General features: G+C 46.4%; 1 protein-coding gene across 4 annotated transcripts in view; it reads left to right on the top strand.

Annotated features, from left to right (window-relative positions):
* Window positions 1–19,964, top strand: part of Bicral (BRD4 interacting chromatin remodeling complex associated protein like) — a 93,720-nt gene that overhangs the window by 10,278 nt on the left and 63,478 nt on the right. For 3 of the 4 annotated variants that reach the window (XM_038344135.1, XM_038344138.1, XM_038344137.1), the window contains exons 2-3: window positions 6,765–6,953; window positions 19,201–19,458. The gene's annotated coding sequence lies outside the window, so the exon portion shown is untranslated. Of the gene's footprint in view, window positions 1–143; window positions 335–6,764; window positions 6,954–19,200; window positions 19,459–19,964 lie in introns of those variants that run through there. The other variant, XM_038344136.1, reaches the window with a different exon arrangement.

Here is a 19,964-nt window from a genome sequence, read left to right on the forward strand (position 1 = left end):
TTTTATGTGCATTGGTGTGAAGGTGTCAAATCTCATGGAACTGCATTTTCAGACAGTTATGAGCTGCCATGTGGGTGCTGGGAATCGAACCCAGGCCCTCTGGAAGAGCAGTCAGTGCTCTTAACCACTGAGCCATCTCTCCAGCCCCCTCACTGGGCCTTTTACATGGATTCTGGAGATCAAACTCGGTCCCACCTGCTTGACTAACTTCTGCTTACTGAGCCATCTCCCGGGCCCTACCGTATTCTTAGAGACAATCTCACTAGGACCAGAGGCTGATCAACTCGGCGGCCAGAGAGCCCAAGGGCCCTTCAACCCCGTCAGTGCAGCAATGGTGAGCATGCGCGCCCATACTTGGCTTTTTATGTGGGTGCTGGGAGTCAAGCCGAGGTCCTCATGCTTGTGTCCCGAGCCCTTTACTGTCTAAGCTATGTCCCATCCACCCCGTTTCTATTACAGTTCGTTTGTGTCTGAGACAGGTTCTCTCTGTGTAACTCGGGTTGTCCTCCATCTTGTTAGCCTTCTGACTTGGCCTCCCACACACTAGGATTAAGGTGAGCCTGTCATATCATATTCTTTGTTGCTTTTTTAGAACATGAGGAGTTAGCATTGATTTGAGGCAGTATTAGTTCATTGCACAGGCTATGCAAGGTATAGGTATAGTGTATATAGATCTTCTGTATGGCTGGAGAGATGGCTCAGCAATTAAAAGCACTGACTGCTTTTCCAGAGGACCCAGGTTCAATTCCCAGCACCCACATGGCAGCTCACGACTGTCTGTAAACTCATTCCAAGTGATCTGACCCCCTCACACAGACATACATATAGGCAATGCATCAATATATGCAAAATTAAAATAAATTAAACAAATCTTTGCTTAACAAGAGGCAGAAACAGGTCTGGTGAGATGACTCAGTGGGTAAGGGAGCTTACTGTCAAGCTTGATGACATAGTTCAGTTCCTAGAGCCACATGGTAAAAGGTAAAAGCTAGAACCCATTCCCAGAAGTTACCTTCTGAGCACTACAGCATCTGCAGACACACACATACACACACACACACACACACACACACACACACACACACACAGTGAGTAAATGTGTAAGCGAGAAAGAGGCAAAACCAAATATTGTAGGGGATGGATGCTTGTTTTCTACTTATAATGCCAATACTTCTGTGTTGGTCAGGGTTCGCTAGAGTAACCAAACCTATAGAATAAGTAAGTGTGTGTGTGTGTGTGTGTGTGTGTGTGTGTGTGTAACAGTATTTGTGAGAACGGCTTACAGGCTGAGGTCCAGCTAATCCAACAACGGCTGCCTATAAATGAAAGGCCCAGGAATCCAGTAGTTGTTCAGTCCACCAGGCCAGGTGTCTCAGCTGTCTTCAGTATGTTCCAGAATCCTGAAGAAGTGGGGTCTAATGCCAGGGAAGGGATGGACCTGTTAGCAAGGCGAGAGCAAGCGGGCAGAGAGCAGAGCTTCCTTCTTCCATGTCCTTATGTAGGCTTCCAGCAGAAGGTGTGGTCCAAGTTAAAGGTCTTAACTTAAGATCTTGATTAAAGTGAGTCTTCCTGCTTCAAATGATTGAATTAAGAAAAAAATCCTTCCCAGGTGTGCCCATCCATTTATTTGGGTTTTAGTTGGTTCCAGATGTGGTCAGGTTGACAACCAAGAACAGCTAGCCATCTTCTTTAAATCGTTTCTCTTTGTTTTAAAATCTGTATTACATTGATTTATTTGTCCGTGTCTATGGTGTAGAAGGAGCCGCGGGCTGCGTTCCTGCCCAGCTCCCACATGCCTGGCTAGCTTATGCCCCGAAATAATTACACGGAAACTGTATTCTTTTAAGCACTGCCTGGCCCATTAGTTTCAGCCTCTTATTGGCTAATTCTCAGATCTTGCTTTAATCCTATTTAGTAATCTGTGTAGCACCACGAGGTGGTGGCTTACCAGGAAGGATCTTAGCCTGCGTTCATCTCGGAGAGGAAAGCTATGGTGTCTGCCTGAGGCATCTGCCTGACTCTGCTTTCTTTCTCCCACAATTCTGTTCTGTCTACTCCGCCTACCTAATTTTCTGTCCTATTAAAGGGTCAAGGCAGTTTCTTTATTAACCAATGAAAGTAACACATAGACAGATGACCCTCCTCCATCATATTGGAGTGGGAGGGCTCATGTGCTGTGCAAACATGAAGATCTGAGTTTGAGTTATGGAAAAGAAGAGGGGGTGGGGCTTGTCATGGTAGTCCATACTTATAATCCCAGCGCTGGGGAGGCAGGGGTAGCGGATGCCCAGACCTTGCTGACTGGCCAGCCTAGCCTACCTGGTGAGTCCTGGCCTGAGGGAAATCACATCTCAAATGACAAGGTAGGGGGTCCCTGAGAAACAACACTTGAGGTTGTCCTCTGGCCTCCACACACGTCTGAATACTCCCACACGCATGTTCTCATGTACACACACGCAAACGTACCCAAGGTGGATGGTGCCTGAGGAGGAGTGACACTTGGCATTGCCTTTTCCTCCCCACCCCATAATCTAGCCAGTTGGTTCACACTTGGAACTCCAGTGTTTTAGAGGCTGAGGCAGGGGAATTAAGAGTTTGAGACCAGCCTGAGCTACAGAGTGAAACTCTGTTTGTTGTTCTTTGTTTGTTTGTTAAAGATTTATTTTATTTATTATGTATACAATGTTCTGTCTGCATGTGTGCCTGCAAACCAGAGGAGGGCACCAGATCTCATTATAGATGGTTGTGAGTCGCCATGTGGTTGCTGGGAATTGAACTCAAGACCTGGAAGAACAGCCAGTGCTCTTAACCACTGGGCCATCTCTCCAGCCCATCTTTTTTTTTTTTTTTTAAGCAGTTATACAAGGAGGAAGAAAGACAGTTATGAGGAGGAAAAGAAGAGAACTGTGTTAATTGGGATATAAGACATGCCTCAATTAAAAACATTTATTTACTTTCTGTGTGTGTATGGGTGGACATGCCACAGTAGTTATGTGGGAGTCTGAGGACTGCTTGTCTGTTGTACTACTTCCCTGTGGGTTCCAGGGATCAAATTCAGGCCTGCAGGCCTGCTGGCAAGCAGCTCTGCCGCTGAGCCATCTTGTCGACCCTATGCCTCGGTTTTTTGGGGTAGGGGTAGAACAGGAACATTGAAATAATTCAGGCATTGCTTCATGGAGGCTGCCACCATCAGCCTGCTTGTGTTCTCAGCTCCACACACCACACACAGGCTGAGGAAGGCATCTCACTGAACATCCTAAGACAAGAGCGCATTTTCATGTCCCTTTTGTCAGGGACATGTTAAGTATCTGTTACCTCCAGCACCAGCCAGGTGCCTTGGCACAACACAGACTCAATAAATGGCCGCTTAGCGTACTGCTGCAAGATGCCATATCTGGCCCTGGGGAGATGGGAGGTATAAAAATAGACCAAGTCTGGTGTCTCAGAGGCTCACAATCCAGGGATAAATATGACTAATTATGAGACACGCGAGGCAGTGTGTGATACCAAGGAAGAGGAAGTTGTTTGGACACGCAAAGGAAAGAGGAGTGAGGGGAGGGCAGGCAGGGGAGGTGCCGGAGGAAGTGGATGTCACAAAAGAGGAGGGGTTGGAGCAGAGCTGGCACCAAGAATCCTGCAGGCTTCCTGGGGGCTCTGGAGAGCTGACAGGGTTCTCAGCAGGAGCTCCTGGCATCTATGTTCAGGAAGGGGAAGAGAAGGGGTAGGAGCAGGGTAGTGCCTGGGAAAGACTGCTGCCGTGGATCCCTGGATAGATGACCCCACCAAACAGGGCAGTGGAAATGAAATGGAGGCCACTTAAGAATGATTGATGCTCCAAATTCACAAGCCAACCTGTGAATTTATAGTAGACACAAACTTCCCCAACCTCTGTGTCTGCTGGCTCAAACACAAGTTTTAAAACTGAACCGCATAACCAAAGGATTGCTCGGTGGGCAAAGCAGTAAGGTGACAGAAATGGGATGGTCCGAGAGGCATTTGACTCAGTCCCCGGGCGCTTCTGCATAGTCCCACAGATGAAGCTGCTCCTCCCTGCAGAGAAGAGCGCCACCGCTTTGACTTGCACTACAGAGGCCAGCGTGCTTGAGCGAGAAGAGATCAAATTCGTGTGTGTGATCACGCAAGCTTGTAATCCAGCACCTGCAAGGTGGAGGCAGGATTCCCACAAGTTCAAGCCCAGTCTGGGCTGTATCTTGAGACCCTCGCTTCATCTTTTAAAAAGAAAGGGAGAGAATGAAGGATGGCTCGGCGAGTAAGAGCACTAGCTTCTCTTGCAGAGGACCCGGTGCACATGATGGCTCACAATTGTGTAACTCCAGTCCCAGGGGATCTGACGCCCTCTTCTGACCTCCTCCAATACCAGACATAAACAATAGTACACATACATACGTGCAGGACAAACACTTGTAAGATAAAAAAATAAGTCTTAAAAAGAGAGAGGGAACTTAGAGGCGTGAGAATAAGGCTCAGTCCCCAACCCCACAGCTAGAAAGGCGGGCAGGCCCAGAGAGCCTGGCGTGCCACTGTGGAGTGCCACTGGGCAGTGTCTTCCTGTCCCCTTCTACACTCAGAAGCTGCCTCTTCTCTGCTCTAAGATGGTGGCCTTGTTCCCTACTCTTTGTGTGCTCTTGTGTGCATGTGGTGACCAGAGGTCGGCATAGGTGTCTTCCTCAATTGCTCTTGACCTTTTTGAAGGGCAAATTCCACAGGTATTTACTTATGTGTGTGCATACATGCCAAATGGCACATGCATGGAGGGAACTCGGGAAAACTTTCCAGAGTCAGTTTTCTCACGTGTGGGTCCTGGGGATTGAACTCAGGTCGTAGGCTTGGGACAAGCATCTTTACTGGGTGAGCTATCTTGCCCAACCCAGTTTATTTATATCTTATTTTATGTGTGTGTGGGGGGGCATGTGGAGGTCAGGGGTTTATGGAATAGATTGTCTCCTGCCATCTTTACTTGGTTCCAAGGGGCCAAACTCAAGTTGCAGGTGTGTATAGCGGTTGTCTTTACCTATGGAGCCGCCCTGCTGGCCTCCTTCACTTTATTTTTTATTTTAAGTATGTGTAATGTGTTGGGGGAGGATTCCCATCTGCGGGTGTGTGCAGCTGCCCGGGGAGATGGAAGCCGTGGATGTTTTGAAGCTGTTGTTACAGATGCTTGTGAGCCACTCGGTGTGCACGGTAGGGACAGAGCTCAGGTCCTCTGCGAGAGCATTACACTGTCTGTGTATTTATTTGTCTCACTATGGTGCTCTGGAGAGCCCCAGAAATCACTGTAGATAAGGCTGGACTTGAACTCACAAAAATCCACCTGCCTTTTTATCCTGAGTCGGGATTAAAGGTGTACACAACCACACCCCCTACACACAAGAGCAACAGACTGTTAATTGCTAAGCCATCTCTCCAGGCTGTACTTTATTTTTGAGACAAGATCTCACATTGAGGGCTGGAGAGATGGCTCAGAGGTTAAGGGCACTGACTGCCCTTCCAGAGGTCCTGAGTTCAATTCCTAGCAACCACATGATGACTCATAACCACCTGTAATGAGATCTGGTGCCCTCTTCTGGCCTGCAGGTATACATGCAGGCAGAAGACTATACATAATAAATACATCTTTAAAAAAAAAGTCTCCAATTGAACCTGGAACTCATTGATTTTCTAGCCTAGCTGGCTAGGTATCTTTCTGTCTCTACCTCCCCAGAACTGGGTCTACAGGCCTGTGCCGAGACCTGGTTGTTTTTACGTGTGTACTGTAGATCTGAACCCAGGTCCCCAGGCTTGCAAAGCAAGTACTTTCCATTTCCCCAGCCTCTGCTGGGTTTTTTCATAACTACCTGTCGCAGTCTCTTGATCTCACAAGGTCCCACATTATCATGAGTGCAAGGAGTGTAGTCCCACGTTTGCAGCTCAGAGATCCCCAGACTGCCTGCCAGCACCCCAATCCTCTCGCCACCCAGACTGCCTGCCAGCACCCCAGTCCTCTCCACCCAGACTGCCTGCCAGCACCCCATCCTCTCTCCACCCAGCACTTGGTATAGTTCCTCCTTTTTTAGGGTCTGCCTCCCCTCCCAGGGGCTTCTAGCTGACATGCTTCATTCCTTTCCTATTGTCATCTTTTAAACCCACCCTTGGGGCTGAAGGGATGGCTCAGTGGTTGAGAGTATGTAAAGACCTGAGCCACTTGGTGGCTGAGAACCGTTCATAACTCCAGTTCCAGGGAATCCAGCTCCCTCGGCTGACCTCTGAGCGGACTAGGCATGAATGTGGTGCTCACACATACATGTAGTCAAAACAGTCATACACATAAGATAAAATAAGCGAAATTTTCAGCCTGGTCTACAAAGTGAGTTCCAGGATAGCCAGAGCTATACAGAGAAACCCTGTCCCAAAACCAAAAAAAGGGATCCGGAGAATTGGCTCAACCCTTAAGAGCTGAGTTGGCTGCCCTGCCAGAGACCCTGAGTTCAATCCCCAGCAACTACATGGTGACTCACAACCATCCCAGATGAGATCTGGTGCCCTCTTTTGGCCTGCAGGCATGCGTGCAGACAGAACACTGTATACATAATAAAATAATTCTTTAAAAGAAAAGAAAAGGAGGAGGAAGAAAAACCCAGCTTTAAGCTGTTTTCCCGCCACCTGCCTGCCTGCACAGAATGCCTCCCTCTCCCCTGGTACCCAGAGCATCACACTGGGAGCCTCCTTCAAGCCCCTTATATTGTTTTCCTGTTGTTTCTCATCAGAACATTTGTAAGGCCAGAGGACGTTGCGCAGAGCAGGTGGCACAAATGAAGATGAGTGGTGTGGAGAGCTGACGGTGTTAGCGGGTGCGCTTCCTGTCTGTGGAGCTGCTTGCCCCAGAAACAGCCTCCCACCCTTGCCGAGACCACGTCCATCTGTCGTCCGTCTGTCCGTCTGTCCGTCCATCACAGGTACCCAGAACTGGCCACAAACTTCACTGTTGCGGTTCACTTAGGCTGCTCTCGTTTCTTCCCCGTTTCTCTCATTTGTGGTGACGGGGCAGCGTAATGACAGTAGATCTTTCGTCACCACAGCAGAGAGGCCTTGGCCGCACCCGCCCAGGGGGGCTTCCTTTCTGAAGTGGCAGGAAGAAGGTTTTGAGGTTTTTGAATATTGCTTCTAAGTATTTGAGCGAAAGATTGTTTGCCCACATTTGTGATATCTTGGCAAGCTAGCAACCTCAGAAGATGCTCTCTGGTTGGCTTTGTGTGTGGTTTTTACTTTTAAGGGGAGAAGAATTTATGCCATGGTGAAATTATGCTGAGCTAGAGTCCTTCTTTTCTTCTTTTTTTTTTTAATTTTTAAAAACTTACTGTTAAGGAGCTGGAGAGATGGCCCAGTGGTGGAAAGTCCTGGCTGCTCTTCCAAAGGATCCAGCTTCAGTTCCTAGCACTACATAGCGGCTCATAACCACCTGCAACTCCAGTCCTAGTACATCTAACTTCCTCTCCTGGCCGCCACAGGAACCAAGCATGCACACAATGCACAGACATACTTGCAGGGAAATACCCAAACAACACATAAAAATAAGTTTTAAAAAATTGCTATTAACTTCAGGGTTTAATCTAATATAACACTCAGATAACTGGAGAGTTGTCAATATGCTGTAACCAGGAAAAAAATATGCACACACGCTCACACTTCATGCAAGCAGAAACAAAGTATCCCTTCTCCAATAGTCTCACTTCTGCCTCTGTTACAGCTGTGTAAGGACCAGAGGCTGTGCAGATGCATTAGGGGGCAGCTGTAACAGATTGTTGCCATAGGCTGTAGAGTATATGTAAATTTCAGATGGATACAGAAAATATTTGTCATTGTATTTTTTTGTTTGTTTGTTTGTTTTTGAGCTAGACTCTCATGTAGCTCAGGCTGGCCCAGACCTCACTATGTTACTCAGGCTGGACCTTCAACTCCTTCCTCTACTTCCCAAGTACTGGAATTATTGTGTCTGCCACACGGACCCTCAGTAACTGTAGCACAAATAATAAAAACCCAGAGACAGATATTGGGGTTCAAGCTGAAGATCAGAAGAGCAAAGCAGCCAAGCCACTAGAGAGTTCTTAACCCTATCAAGGCTCAGACAAACAAAAGGGCGATCAATCCTGCCCTCAGCGTGACTGCAGACTGCACTGAGCTCCCGTCTCCTCCTGCCTTCTATTCCCCTCTCCACCCAGCCCTGTCACTCCTGTCTCCACCTCCCTAGTGCCTTTGCATGAACTCTGTTTCTCTTTTAAACAGATTCAATCTCATGTAGCCCAGGGTGGCTTGAGTCCTGGGATTAAAGGTGTGAGCTACCGTGAACCACCACTCCCTGGCCTCTAGTGGCCTTAGCTCTGCACTCTCATCTTCAGGCAAGCTTTATTTATTAAAAACACAAATAAAATATCACTACAGGTTACTGACTTCTTCTAATGTATTTATTTTTATTTTATCGTTGTTTTGCCTGTATGTATGTGAGGGTGTTGGATCCTGGAGTTACAGACAGTTGTGAGCTGCCGTGTGGGTACTGGGAATTGAACCCGGGTTCTCTGGGAGAGCAGTCAGTGTTCTTAACCGCTGAGCCATCTCTCCAGCCCCCTCAGTGACTGACTCGAAGGAGTGTTTTCCTAATGAGAGTGCCCTCCATCAGTGACTTTGGAACCCTTTCCCAGACACCCGACAGGCTGTGTAGAAGTGACCTCCCGTTCCTGTTCCCCTGAAACTCACTCTGGCCATTGATGACACTGAAGGTCCGGTTATTCCCCTGCCTCACCCTCAGGTGTTGTTTGCTTGCTTGCTTGTTTTAGACGTGTAGCCCAGGCTGACCTAACACTTTCTATACAGTTCTATGAAGTTCTATGAAGTTGAAGGCCTAAACTGACCTTGGGTTTAGGAACCTATATTATCATTATGGCCTGCTAGGGGCTGAAGCCAGGCCCAGCAGGAGCCTGCACTGAGCTCGCCCCAGCTATGGAGTTTGTGTTTTTAGCAACTCTGGCTAGTGAGGAGCTGGTGGAAGTGGGACACATTCAGCTTTGAGATTTAGAGAGGAGACTCTACATTTAGATAGAAGACTGGTGGGATACAGAGCCAGAGACGGAGTTCTGAATGTGTGTGGAGAGGAGGGGCTGGCTTTCGGGGAGGCCTGGGGTGGACTCATCCTTTGGAGGAAAGAATGGGTCCAGGTGGAAGGTTTTTTTAATTTATTTTATTTATTTATTTTTATTAAGATTTATTTATTATGTATACAATGTTCTGGCTGCATGTGTGTGTGCCTACACGCAGAGGAGGGCACCAGATCTCATTATAGATGGTTGTGAGCCACCAAGTGGTTGCTGGGAATTGAACTCAGGACCTCTGGAAGGAAAGTCAGTGCTCTTAACCTCTGAGCCATCTCTCCAGTCCCAGGTGGAAGGTTTGAACTGCAAATGTGAAGACCAGAGAGAAAGAACAAACTCGGAAGCGATGGCTCCTCGAGTCCTGCCACATCCTGCTTGTGGTGGGTAGGATTATCTCATCAGGCTTGTATGCCAGGCCCATGTGAACTCTTCCTCCAGAACACCCATGCCCTTTGCCGTGTCGACTTCTGAACAGCCTCCTGGTTGTGTTAGATATGACTCACGTTAACTCAGCTCACAAGGAGCTGACACATATACCCAGCTGGTATCTGATTGGTGTGATTCATAATGAGTAAGTGCAAGCCTTGTGAGGTGTGAGGGTATTTGTGCCTTTGCTCGCAATGTCGTCCAGCGATGCCTAGTTAACTATTCTGATTCAATAACGATGGGCCTTTTTACCATGTGGCTTTCAGTGACCATAGTGGTCATGGATGTTAGAAATGCAGTGCCTCTTCTCCTTGGTTTCTCACTTTTATTTTATGTGCATGTATGTGTGTGTGCATGTGTACATGTGTGTGCACACATGTACACATACCCATGGAGGTCAGAAGACAACCTTGTGTGTCATTTGTCAGATGCTGCCATGCTTGTTTTTGGAGACAGGGTCTTTCTCACTGTCCGGGAATTTATCAAATGGTCTAGCCTAGCTGGTCTCCTAATTCTGCTTTAGGCCTAGGGCTAGGGATATGCGATGCCACCAGTGCCTGGGTTTTTGTTTTGTTTTGTTTTTTGGCTTTGGTTTTTTTGATACAGGATTTCTCTGTGTAGCAGTCCTAGCTGTCCGTGAACTCACTTTGTAGACCAGGCTGGCCTCAAACTCGAGATGCCCCTGCCTCTGCCTCCCGAGTGCTGGGTTTAAAGGTGTGTGCCATTGCCACCAGACTCAACGCTTGTCTTCTGAACGCAGCTTCTGGGGACCGAATGCAGGTCCTCACGCGTGTATATGCAGCCTCCTCGGTTTTCTCGTCGCGTGTCTCCCAGGCTCGTTCACACCCTTGTCCTCTTTCCCATTTCTAACATTTCTAGCTGTCTCAGTTCTGTGCTGTTTGTGTTTTCGTGTTTGTTTTGTCTTGAGACAAGGTCTCATCACGTAGCCCAGGCAGGCCTGGACTTGCTATGTAGATCAGGCTGGCCCAGAGCTCTCAGAGCTCCTCCTGCCTTAGCCTCCAAGTGCTGAGACGAAAGGTGGGAACTACTGTGCCTGGCTGTATTAGGTCTTTTTCATTTTCATTCTTTTTTTAATTTTTAAGTGTTTTGCTGGCATATGTGTCTGGTGCCTGTGGAGGCAGAAGAGGATGTTAGATCCCCTGGAACTAGAGTTAAGTGCGGGTGTGAGCTGCCATGTGGGTTCTGAGGAAGGAACCCAGGTTCTCCGGAAGAGCAGAGAACCAACTTATAAATTTGGTTTACAGCCAAGATTTACACCAACTTGTAAATCTCCAGTGCTCTTAATCTCCAAGCCACCTCTCCAGCCCCTTGTTTTAGTTTTTGAGATAGGGTCTTGAGATGGCGCCTGACTTTTCTCCAACGTGCAACGGCTTTCCTGCCTCTGCCACTGGTATCTCAGGCACGCGCTCCCACGCTCAGCTTTGTCAGGCTTGCTAGTCTCATTTTCACAAGGGCACGATGATTGGGCCAGCCCCTTGACATGGAAACCCTCCCTTTTTCTCTTCTTCACAACAAAGTCCTGTGTAACCCAGGCTATCCTCAAACTCACTGTGTTGCTAACCCTATTGTATAGCATTCTGCCCCCAGCTCCAAATCCCCCAAGTGCAGGGCTCACCTGCCACCAGGCCTGGCTGCTGCTGGCTGCTGACATTTTTCCTTCAGAGCAGCATTGTATACTGTCTGGCCTTATCCTCCTTCTGCCATCCCTATCCTCTTGGGTGCCTGGAGTTGAAGACTCTGCTTAAGAGAGGTAGGGCCTGAGCACTGGGAGGTGTCTCAACCCAGCCGGCTGTCTGTCTTCCAGCAGCATGTGATAGCCCCTACCCCAGTGCTGTCCTCCCCCTCGTTTTCTCTGTGGGGAAACAGGCTGGGAGTGTGAGACGGGAGACAGTGGGAGTGCTTGTCAGCTCGTCTGGGTTCTGTTATTCCTGGTCTTTGGACTAGAAGCTTCTAGGAGTTTAGACTGTTTTTGAAAAGTCTGTCAAGGAAGACGACCAGCTTGAAAACTATGGCGTGACTTAAATAGCCTGAGCATCTAGAAGGTGGTTTAGAGTGCTCACAGCCGTGCACGCCACAGCGTAATGACGTAGGCAAGAGTGGAAGCGCTGCCAGTGTCCCAGTAAGCTGCTTATTTGTTACTTTTTTTGGGGGGGTGCTGGGACCTAGGACCTCTAGCGTTCTAAGTAGGTGCTCTGTCAATTTGCCACACCACAAGCCTTTCACTGTATATTTTTCTTTTTCACTCATTTGATTATTCAGTCACTCTGTCTGTCTGTCTGTCTGTCTGTCTATCATTGGTTTTACAAGACAGGGTTTCTCTGTGTAACCCTGGCTGTCCTGGAAATTGCTCTGTAGACCAGGCTGGACTCAAACTCACAGAGATCCGCCTGTCTCTGCCTCCCAAGTACTGGGATTAAAGGCATGGGCCACCTCTGCCCATCTTATTTGTTTTTTTTTAATTGATATTTATTGAGCTCTACATTTTTCTCTGCTCCCCTCCCTGCCTCTCCCCTTCCCCTTCAACCCTCCCCCAACATCCCCATGATCCCAGTTTACTCAGGAGATCTTGTCTTTTTGTACTTTCTACTTTCCATGTAGATTATATCTATGTAAGTCTCTCTTAGTGTCTACATTGTTGTCTAAGTTCTCTGGGATTGTGGTTTGTAGGCTGGTTTTCTTTGCTTTATGTTTAAAAACCACCTATGAGGGTGGACGAGATGGCTCCAGTGGTTAAGATCATTGGATGCTCTTCCAGAGGACCAGGGTTCAAGTCCTAGCACCCACATGGCAGCTCACAACTGTCTGTAACTTCAGGTCCAAGGATCTGGCACCCTTACACAGACATACATACAGGCAAAAGACCAGTGCACACAAAATAAATAATTAAAAAATAAAAAAATATAAAATAAAAACCACCTATGAGTGAGTACATGTGATAATTGTCTTTCTGGGTCTGGGTTACCTCACTCAAAATAATGTTTTCTAGTTCCATCCATTTTCCTGCAAAATTCAAGCTGTCGTTATTTTTTTCTGCTGTGTAGTCCTCCATTGTATAAATGTACATTTTTTCTTATTCATCTAGGTTGTTTCTAGGTTCTGGCTATGACAAACAAAGCTGCTATGAACATGGTTGAGCACATGTCCTTGTGGCACGATTAAGCATCCTTTGGATATATATCCAAAAGTGGTATTACTGGGTCTCAAGGAAGTTGTTTCCTAATTTTCTGAGAAATCACCACACTGACATCCGAAGGGGTGGTACGAGCTTGCATTCCCACCAGCAATGCAGAAGTGTTCCCTTCACCCCACATCCTCTCCAGCATAAGTTGTCTTCAGTGTTTTTGATCTTAGCCATTCTTACAGGTGTAAGATGGAATCTCAGAGTTGTTTTGTATTTCTCTGATGACTAAGGATGTTGAACATTTCCTTAAGTGTCTTTCATCCATTTTATATTCCTCTGTTGAGAGTTCTCTGTTTAGGTCTGTACTCCATTTTTTTATTGGATTATGTGATTTTTTGGTGTTCAATTTCTTGAGTTCTTTCTATATTTTGGAGATCAGACCTCTGTCTGATGTGGGGTTAGTGAAGATCTTTTTCCATTCTGTAAGCTGTCGTTTTGCCTTGTTGACCGTGTCCTTTGCTTTACAGAAGTTTTTCAGTTTCAGGAGGTACTATTTATTAATTGTTTCTCTCAGTGTCTGTGCTGCTGGAGTTATATTTAGGAAGTGGTCGGTCTCCTGTGCCAATGCGTTCAAGTGTACTTCCCACTTTCTCTTCTATGAGGTTCAGTGTGGCTGACTTTATGTTGAGGTCTTTGAGTTTTGTGCATGGTGATAGATATGGGTCTATTTTCATTTTTCTACATGTTGATATCCAGTTATGCCAGCACCACTTGTTAAATATGCTTTCTTTTTTCCATTTGATATTTTTTGCTTCTTTATCAAAGATTTGCTTCATCTTTGAAGATGTGTGGATTGATATCTGGGTCTTCTATTCGGTTCCATTGGTCCTCCTGTCTGTTCTTAGGCCAGTACCAGGGTGTTTTCAGTACTGTTGTAGCTCTGTAGTAGAGTTTGAAGTCAGGGATTGTGATGCCTCCAGTTCTTTTATTGCACAGGATTGTTTTGGCTATCCTGGGTTTTTTGCTTTTCCTTTATTTGTTTTTTGAAATGAGGTCTCACTATATTATTACTCTGGCTAGCCACCAACTTGTAAATCTCCTGGCTCAACCTCCTGAACAATGGAATAACTGGTGTGTACCCTCACACTTGGGTCCAAGTTACTGTGTAGTCCTCTGACTGGCTTGGAATTCCCTGTAGACCAGGCTGGCTGTGATCCTCCTGCCTCTGCCTCCTGAGTGCTTGAGTGTGAGGATTAAAGATGTGGACCAGCATGCCCAGCCTCTTTGTTCGTTTGTTTGTTTTTTTGACACAGGGTTTCTCTCTGTAGCTTCTTTTAAAAAAAAAAAGACTTATTTTATTTTTATGTGCATTCGTGATTTGTGTAAGGCCAGAAAAGAACAGATCTCCCCGGGCTGGAGTTACAGGTAGCTATGAGCCACCCATCGGGCTCTGTGGACCAGACTCTGTGGTTCTCCCTCAGAACAGCAAAGGTTAACTGTCCAGCAATCTCTCTGTAGTCACATTGCTTTTGGCAGTCCCGAGAAAAATGGTGACTATTGTGGAGTATCTATTAGTTACCATGCACTGAAGCAAGGGTTTTATATCACAAATATTCTTTAACTCACATAGCAACCTCAGAGACATGTTTTGCTTCTCTCGTTTTTACAGGCAGGAAACTGAGAAACATTTAAAAGGCTGGCCAAGGGGTCAGTGAGCCGGCTCAGCAGGTAGAGAAAGCACTTGCTGCCAAGCCTAATGAGTGTCACGTGCCTGTGCACACACCTACAAACACATATGCACCAAGATGTGGAAAAGGGGGGGAAGGTAGGATGAGGTGGCGTGTGCCTTTAATACCAGCACTCTGGAGACACAGAGAGGCAGATCTCTGAGTTCCTAGTTAGCCTGGTCTATATAGTGAGTTCTATGCTAACCAGGGCTACATAGATCCTGTTTCAGCACCACCCCCAAAAGTCACATGTATAAAAAGTAACAGTGGCCCACACAGTGACCCATATATTCAATCCCAGTACTCAGGAGGCAGAGGCAGGCAGATCTTGTGAGAGTTCCAGGTCAGCCAGGTATACATAATGAGATCTTGTCTCAAACAAGTAAGGTAGACTCAAATCATACTGTAGGCAATGGAAGACTGTCCCTAGCTCTCACACAGGAAGAGTTGTAAGGGCTCATCTGGTTCCCAGTGCCCTGCTAAAACATCCTTCATGCATTAGTTCCTCAAGCCCTAAAATAACCCTCAGAGGTGAGCACTATAATTAGCCTCGTTTTATAGATGAGGGAGTTGAGCTCTGAAGGGAGGATGACCCGCCAAGTGCCTCCCTTTGTGAGGGATACAGGTGGAATCTGAGCACACTTGGACTGCCTGATGACCAAGCTCTCAAATATGTAGAAGCAGAGGTATGAAGAAGGATATGAACCTCAATGATACATATTGAGAATTTAAATTAAAGTTGTTGTTATTATTATTATTATTTTATTATTATTGTTATTGTTATTATTATTATTTTATTTTTTTCAAGACAGGATTTCTCTTTTCAATAGTCCTGGCTGTCCTGGAACTCAATTTGTAGACCAGGCTGGCCTCAAACTCACAAGAGATCTTCCACCTGTTTCTGCCTTCAGAGTGCTGGGATTAAAGGCACGCACCACCACAGACCAGCTAATATTTTTACTTTAATTACATTTACTTATTTTTGTGTGTGTGCATGTATTTATATTGGGCACATACATGCTGGGGCATACTTGTGAAGGCCAGAGGACAATTTGTGGGAGTCAGTTCTCCTTCACCATGAGAAGTTGTGTCATCAGGCTTGGTGGCAGATGCCTTTGCCCCGGAGCCATCTGCCAGTCTGAGAATTTAGAATGGTTCTTGCACACTGGCTGCCTTTCTTGGTGGTGCCCCTGTACCCTGCAGTGGGTACATCTGGCCATCATACACACGTGCACAGTGATACTTAGTGCTACCATTCGCATCCTCTTAATTATGCTTTATTTGGTGTGTGTGTGTGTGTGTGTGTGTGTGTGTGTGTGTGTGCTAACATGTCATGGGGTCAGAGGCATTTCTGGTTTTTTCTTTCTACCATGTGGGCCCCAGAAATTTAACTTAGGTCCTGAGATCCGGTGGATAGCCCAGCTACCAACTGAGCCATCTCTCTGGCCTGTATCTCTTCTAAGAAAAGCCAACTAGGCAATGGTTCACTGTTTTTTTCATCTAGTGATAGGGATTATATTAGGTTGAGCTATATTCCCGACCTTTCACTCTTAGCTCTTATAGCTGTTATGTGAACCCCCCACACCTGTCCAATTTCCCTTGTTTATAGTCGCTTACACAGAAGGGAATCGGTGTTCACGGCTAAGTTGTTGATAGTACAATCAAGGTCATTAACACAGAGTTGAGCCATTTTAAGAATGTTCTACCAGGGACTGGTGAGATGGCTCAATGGTTAAGAGCACTGACTGCTCTTCCAGAGGACCCAGGTTCAAGTCCCAGCACCCACATGGCAGCTCACAACTGTCTGTAACTCCAGTTCCAGGGATTCTGATACCTTCATACCAATGCACATGAAATAAAATAAATTTTAAAAGAAAAAAGAATAAAGAATGTTCTAGCACCAGGCAGTGGTGGCACATGCCTTAAATCCCAGCACTCAGGAGGCAAAGGTGGATGAATCTCTGAGTTCAAGGCCATCCTGGGCTACAGAGCGAGTTCTAGGACAGGCAGAGGTCCTCAAGAAAACCTTTCTCTAACCCCATACCCCAGAAATTGAGAGGTCCTGGGGTTTCTGCTCAGAGGTTAGGAGCACCTGCTACTCTTACAGAGGACCCAGGTTTGGTTCCCAGCTCCCTTATGGAGACAGTCAGCCATCTGTAATTCCATTTCCAGAGGATCCAGTGGCTTCCTTGAGCTCGAGGCACACCCATGGTGCAGGCATGCATGCAGGCAAACATGCAAGCAAACACCCATATACATAAAACATTTAAAAAAAATAGTTCTCTTTGAAAAAAAATGAAGTCCTCTTAAAAGGTTTCCTAATCTTCATTCAGATTCCAAACCCTACAACTGAGTTTTAAACGTTTTTTTTTTTTTTTTTGCAAAAGCCCGCCCCTTATTTAAGTTGCTTTCAAAGTCCTCTGGGGAAGAGCTTGAAAAGCTGCCTCTGCTTCTCAGCACTCAGTTTCTTCAGTTGTCTGGAGACTGGCATTCACCCCACTGCTGTCCCAGTATTTTGCAAACCCCTCCCCCAGATTTAAAATTAGATTTGACAACTGGCAGTCTCTGGGTAAGTCTTGACTAATTAAAGGGTTGCCCCTCGGCCTGTGTCTCTCCTCTGGACTGTGGCATGCATGACTTTGACACAGCAAGACTACAGGTTCCCAAGATACTTGTCAGGCCCGACAGAGGGTAAGTTCTGGAACCCGCCAGCCAGGGCTTCTTCTGTCAGCCCTTGTTAGACTAGTGCCTTCAGACAAATCTTAGAAAGCTAGAGAGCCTGTCTGCAAAGTCAGGGTCATTAAAGCTTAGGTTCATCGTTCTTTAGGTTCCAGGGCAAGGTCTTGGGATAGACAATGTGATTAAATACCATAGTGCCTTGAGCCCTGTAGCCACTCTGCATAGTTCTTATACTAAAAAGACTGCCGTGCCCTAGGTCATTGTTTTAAAAATTAATCTTGTTCTCGAAGGCTACATAATCAGTGCATAATTTATGAGGTGCAATATGTTTATATATTATACACTCATTGTGTAATGATCAAATCAGGGCAATGGTATAGGTCAGATTTAAAGTGAGATTTCTGATTTCCTTGGGATGTTGGCCAATGAGGAGGGCTATCTTTCTGAAATCCATTAGTGTTTCATTGGCGCCGTGAGCACCAGCTGTAAGACTTGCTATGCCCTGGTTGCAGTGCATCATCCATGGACTCTTCGGAAATGCTTTTCCTCCAAATGGGTGTTCTAATTAAATTCCCACCAATCCAAAGGCACTCTAAAATTTTCCCAAGCCAATTAGAAAACTGGTTGGCCCAACCGTCAAATATAGAGAAATATGCTAATTTATGCAAGGACTCCTGGTCCAGGGGGGCCTTGGCTGAATTTAAAGCAGATAAACAAATAAAGGGCTTCTAAGAAAAAAAACAGCCCAGTGATAGATACGTCACTGAGTGTGTCTGCCAGTCAGGTCTCAATACAAAAACACATTATATAGAACGGTAGAGTGGCGACTGCTAACACATGAGGTGGCTTGCTTTTGAAAAAGATGGTGAATATGGCAAAATTGTATGGCTGCTCTGACACATTTATTTGGTGAAGTGTAATAATTTAATTACATGCTTATATAAGAAAGCAAGGTGTGTGTGTGTGTGTGTGTGTTAGGGTCAAACCTAGGGTCACACATTCCTAGAGCATGTTCTTGCTTTACCACTCACAGGCCCCAATTCTGCCATTAAGGTTTAGCTGTGTTTTGTACTAAAGGATATAGAAACCAAACAATATTTTAAAGAATTTAAATCTGGGGATAATTTTATTTAGAACTCACCAGACACATATTCACCAACTTCAGATATCCTTAGAAGACTTTTTAGGCTTAAATCTCTATCTTTAAGCTTGAATTACATTCATGTAGAATTCATATCTCACCTATTTCTGATATTTAAAACAAGTGACACCCCCACCCCCGCCGCCGCCGCTGCTATATTTTGTGGGTATTGGTAATTAGGCTACAAAGAACTCTTATGGAACGTTTATTTAAATGCTTTTCTTACTACTAGGTGGTTTAAGAAGTCTCAACAATTTGAAATTTAAAACAGGTGGTAATTATGGTTGGGCCAAGGGGTGCTAAAGGGTTCTTAGCTTCCTTTTTAAGAATGGGAGTTACTTAATGCAAACTTCCCAAACATGGAGATAAAAGACAGCAACATAAATAAAGCAGGCGGAGGGGTACTCAGCTTCTCTCCTTAGGCACTAGTTCTGTTTTCCTTTTAATCTTAGGGTTTCACAGATAAGATTTCCACAGCATTGCCTAATGGAAAGGGGTATTATAAAGTTAGTACATGAGAAACTTAAGGCTAACCCAGTTATCTGCCAAGTAACTAAGGGAGGCTTTAGTTTTTAAAAATATGCAATTTTAAAAAAAACTGTGACTGGCGCTACCTGGAGTTCTAAATCAATTTTTATTTTTTCCTTACCCTCCCCTCCAAGTTAAGCGAAAACGTGTGTGTGTGTGTGGTGTGTTTTGTGTGTACAGGGCCCCTGAGGAGAATCAGCTCACATCTTGTAGATGGGGGAGGGCGGGTACACAAATAAATGTTTCTTAAATAGACCCCAATAAATTTCAATACCCCCAAAAAAATCCAAAAGAAAAACAGAAATCACCAGGCTTGGAGCTTGTGTTTTTTGGTTTTGTTTTGTTGTTTTTGAAAAAAGGATTAAAATTTTTAATTAAAGAAATCCTCATCTTTGCCTTTTTTTTTCTTTTCACTAGGCAAGAACCGAAGTTTGAGGTAGACGAGCAGGCGAGCCGTTTGCCCGGGCGCAGAGCATGAAGGCCGGGCGGGCGCGGGGAGCGGGCGCCCGCCGCCCGGCGCGGGGGTGAGCGAGAGAGAGAGCGGAGCGCGTGTGGCCGGCGCCGCTCGGCCTGGAGCTCCCGCGCCCGCGCCCCGCGCCCCGCGCCCGCCGCCGCCGCCGCCCCTGGTGCGATGGCGCAGAAACCCCGTTGACAAGGCACTGCTTTTTCATGACGGTGAGTTTCCCTTTGAGTGTATTATAATTTTGTGATAAAAATTTCAAGGAGAAAAAAAAACACAACCTCCTTCCTCTGCCTCTTTTTTCCTTCGGGGAGGGGAGAAGCGAGGGAAGAAGGAGAAGGGGGGGGAGCTGGAGATAGATCTCCAGCCAGACAGAAAAGAAAGAGGAGCAAATTAAACACCGAGTTGCCAAAACCAGGATATTAGGTTTCAGCCCAGAGAGCTATTGGCTAAGGCTGTGTTTTTTTTTTTTTTTGGGGGGGGGGTGGGTTTGTGGGTGGGTGATGGTGGTGGTGGGTGGATGTTTAATGGACACGGAGAAAAGGGGAATCTAGTGTGGATGCCTCTCCCAGCGCCGCCGGGGCTCTGGGAAGACCAAGTTCAGTGTCTCGGGCGGGGGCGCGGGTGAACCGGGGGCGGCGGCGCCGGGCCGGGGGGCGCCGCGGCCGCGTGGGGGGCCTGGCGCCTGCCTTTTTTTTCCCCTTCCTTTTTCTTCTTTTTT

The sequence above is a fragment of the Arvicola amphibius genome, chromosome 9 (assembly GCF_903992535.2).
Source record: "Arvicola amphibius chromosome 9, mArvAmp1.2, whole genome shotgun sequence".
Taxonomy (NCBI): domain Eukaryota; kingdom Metazoa; phylum Chordata; class Mammalia; order Rodentia; family Cricetidae; genus Arvicola; species Arvicola amphibius.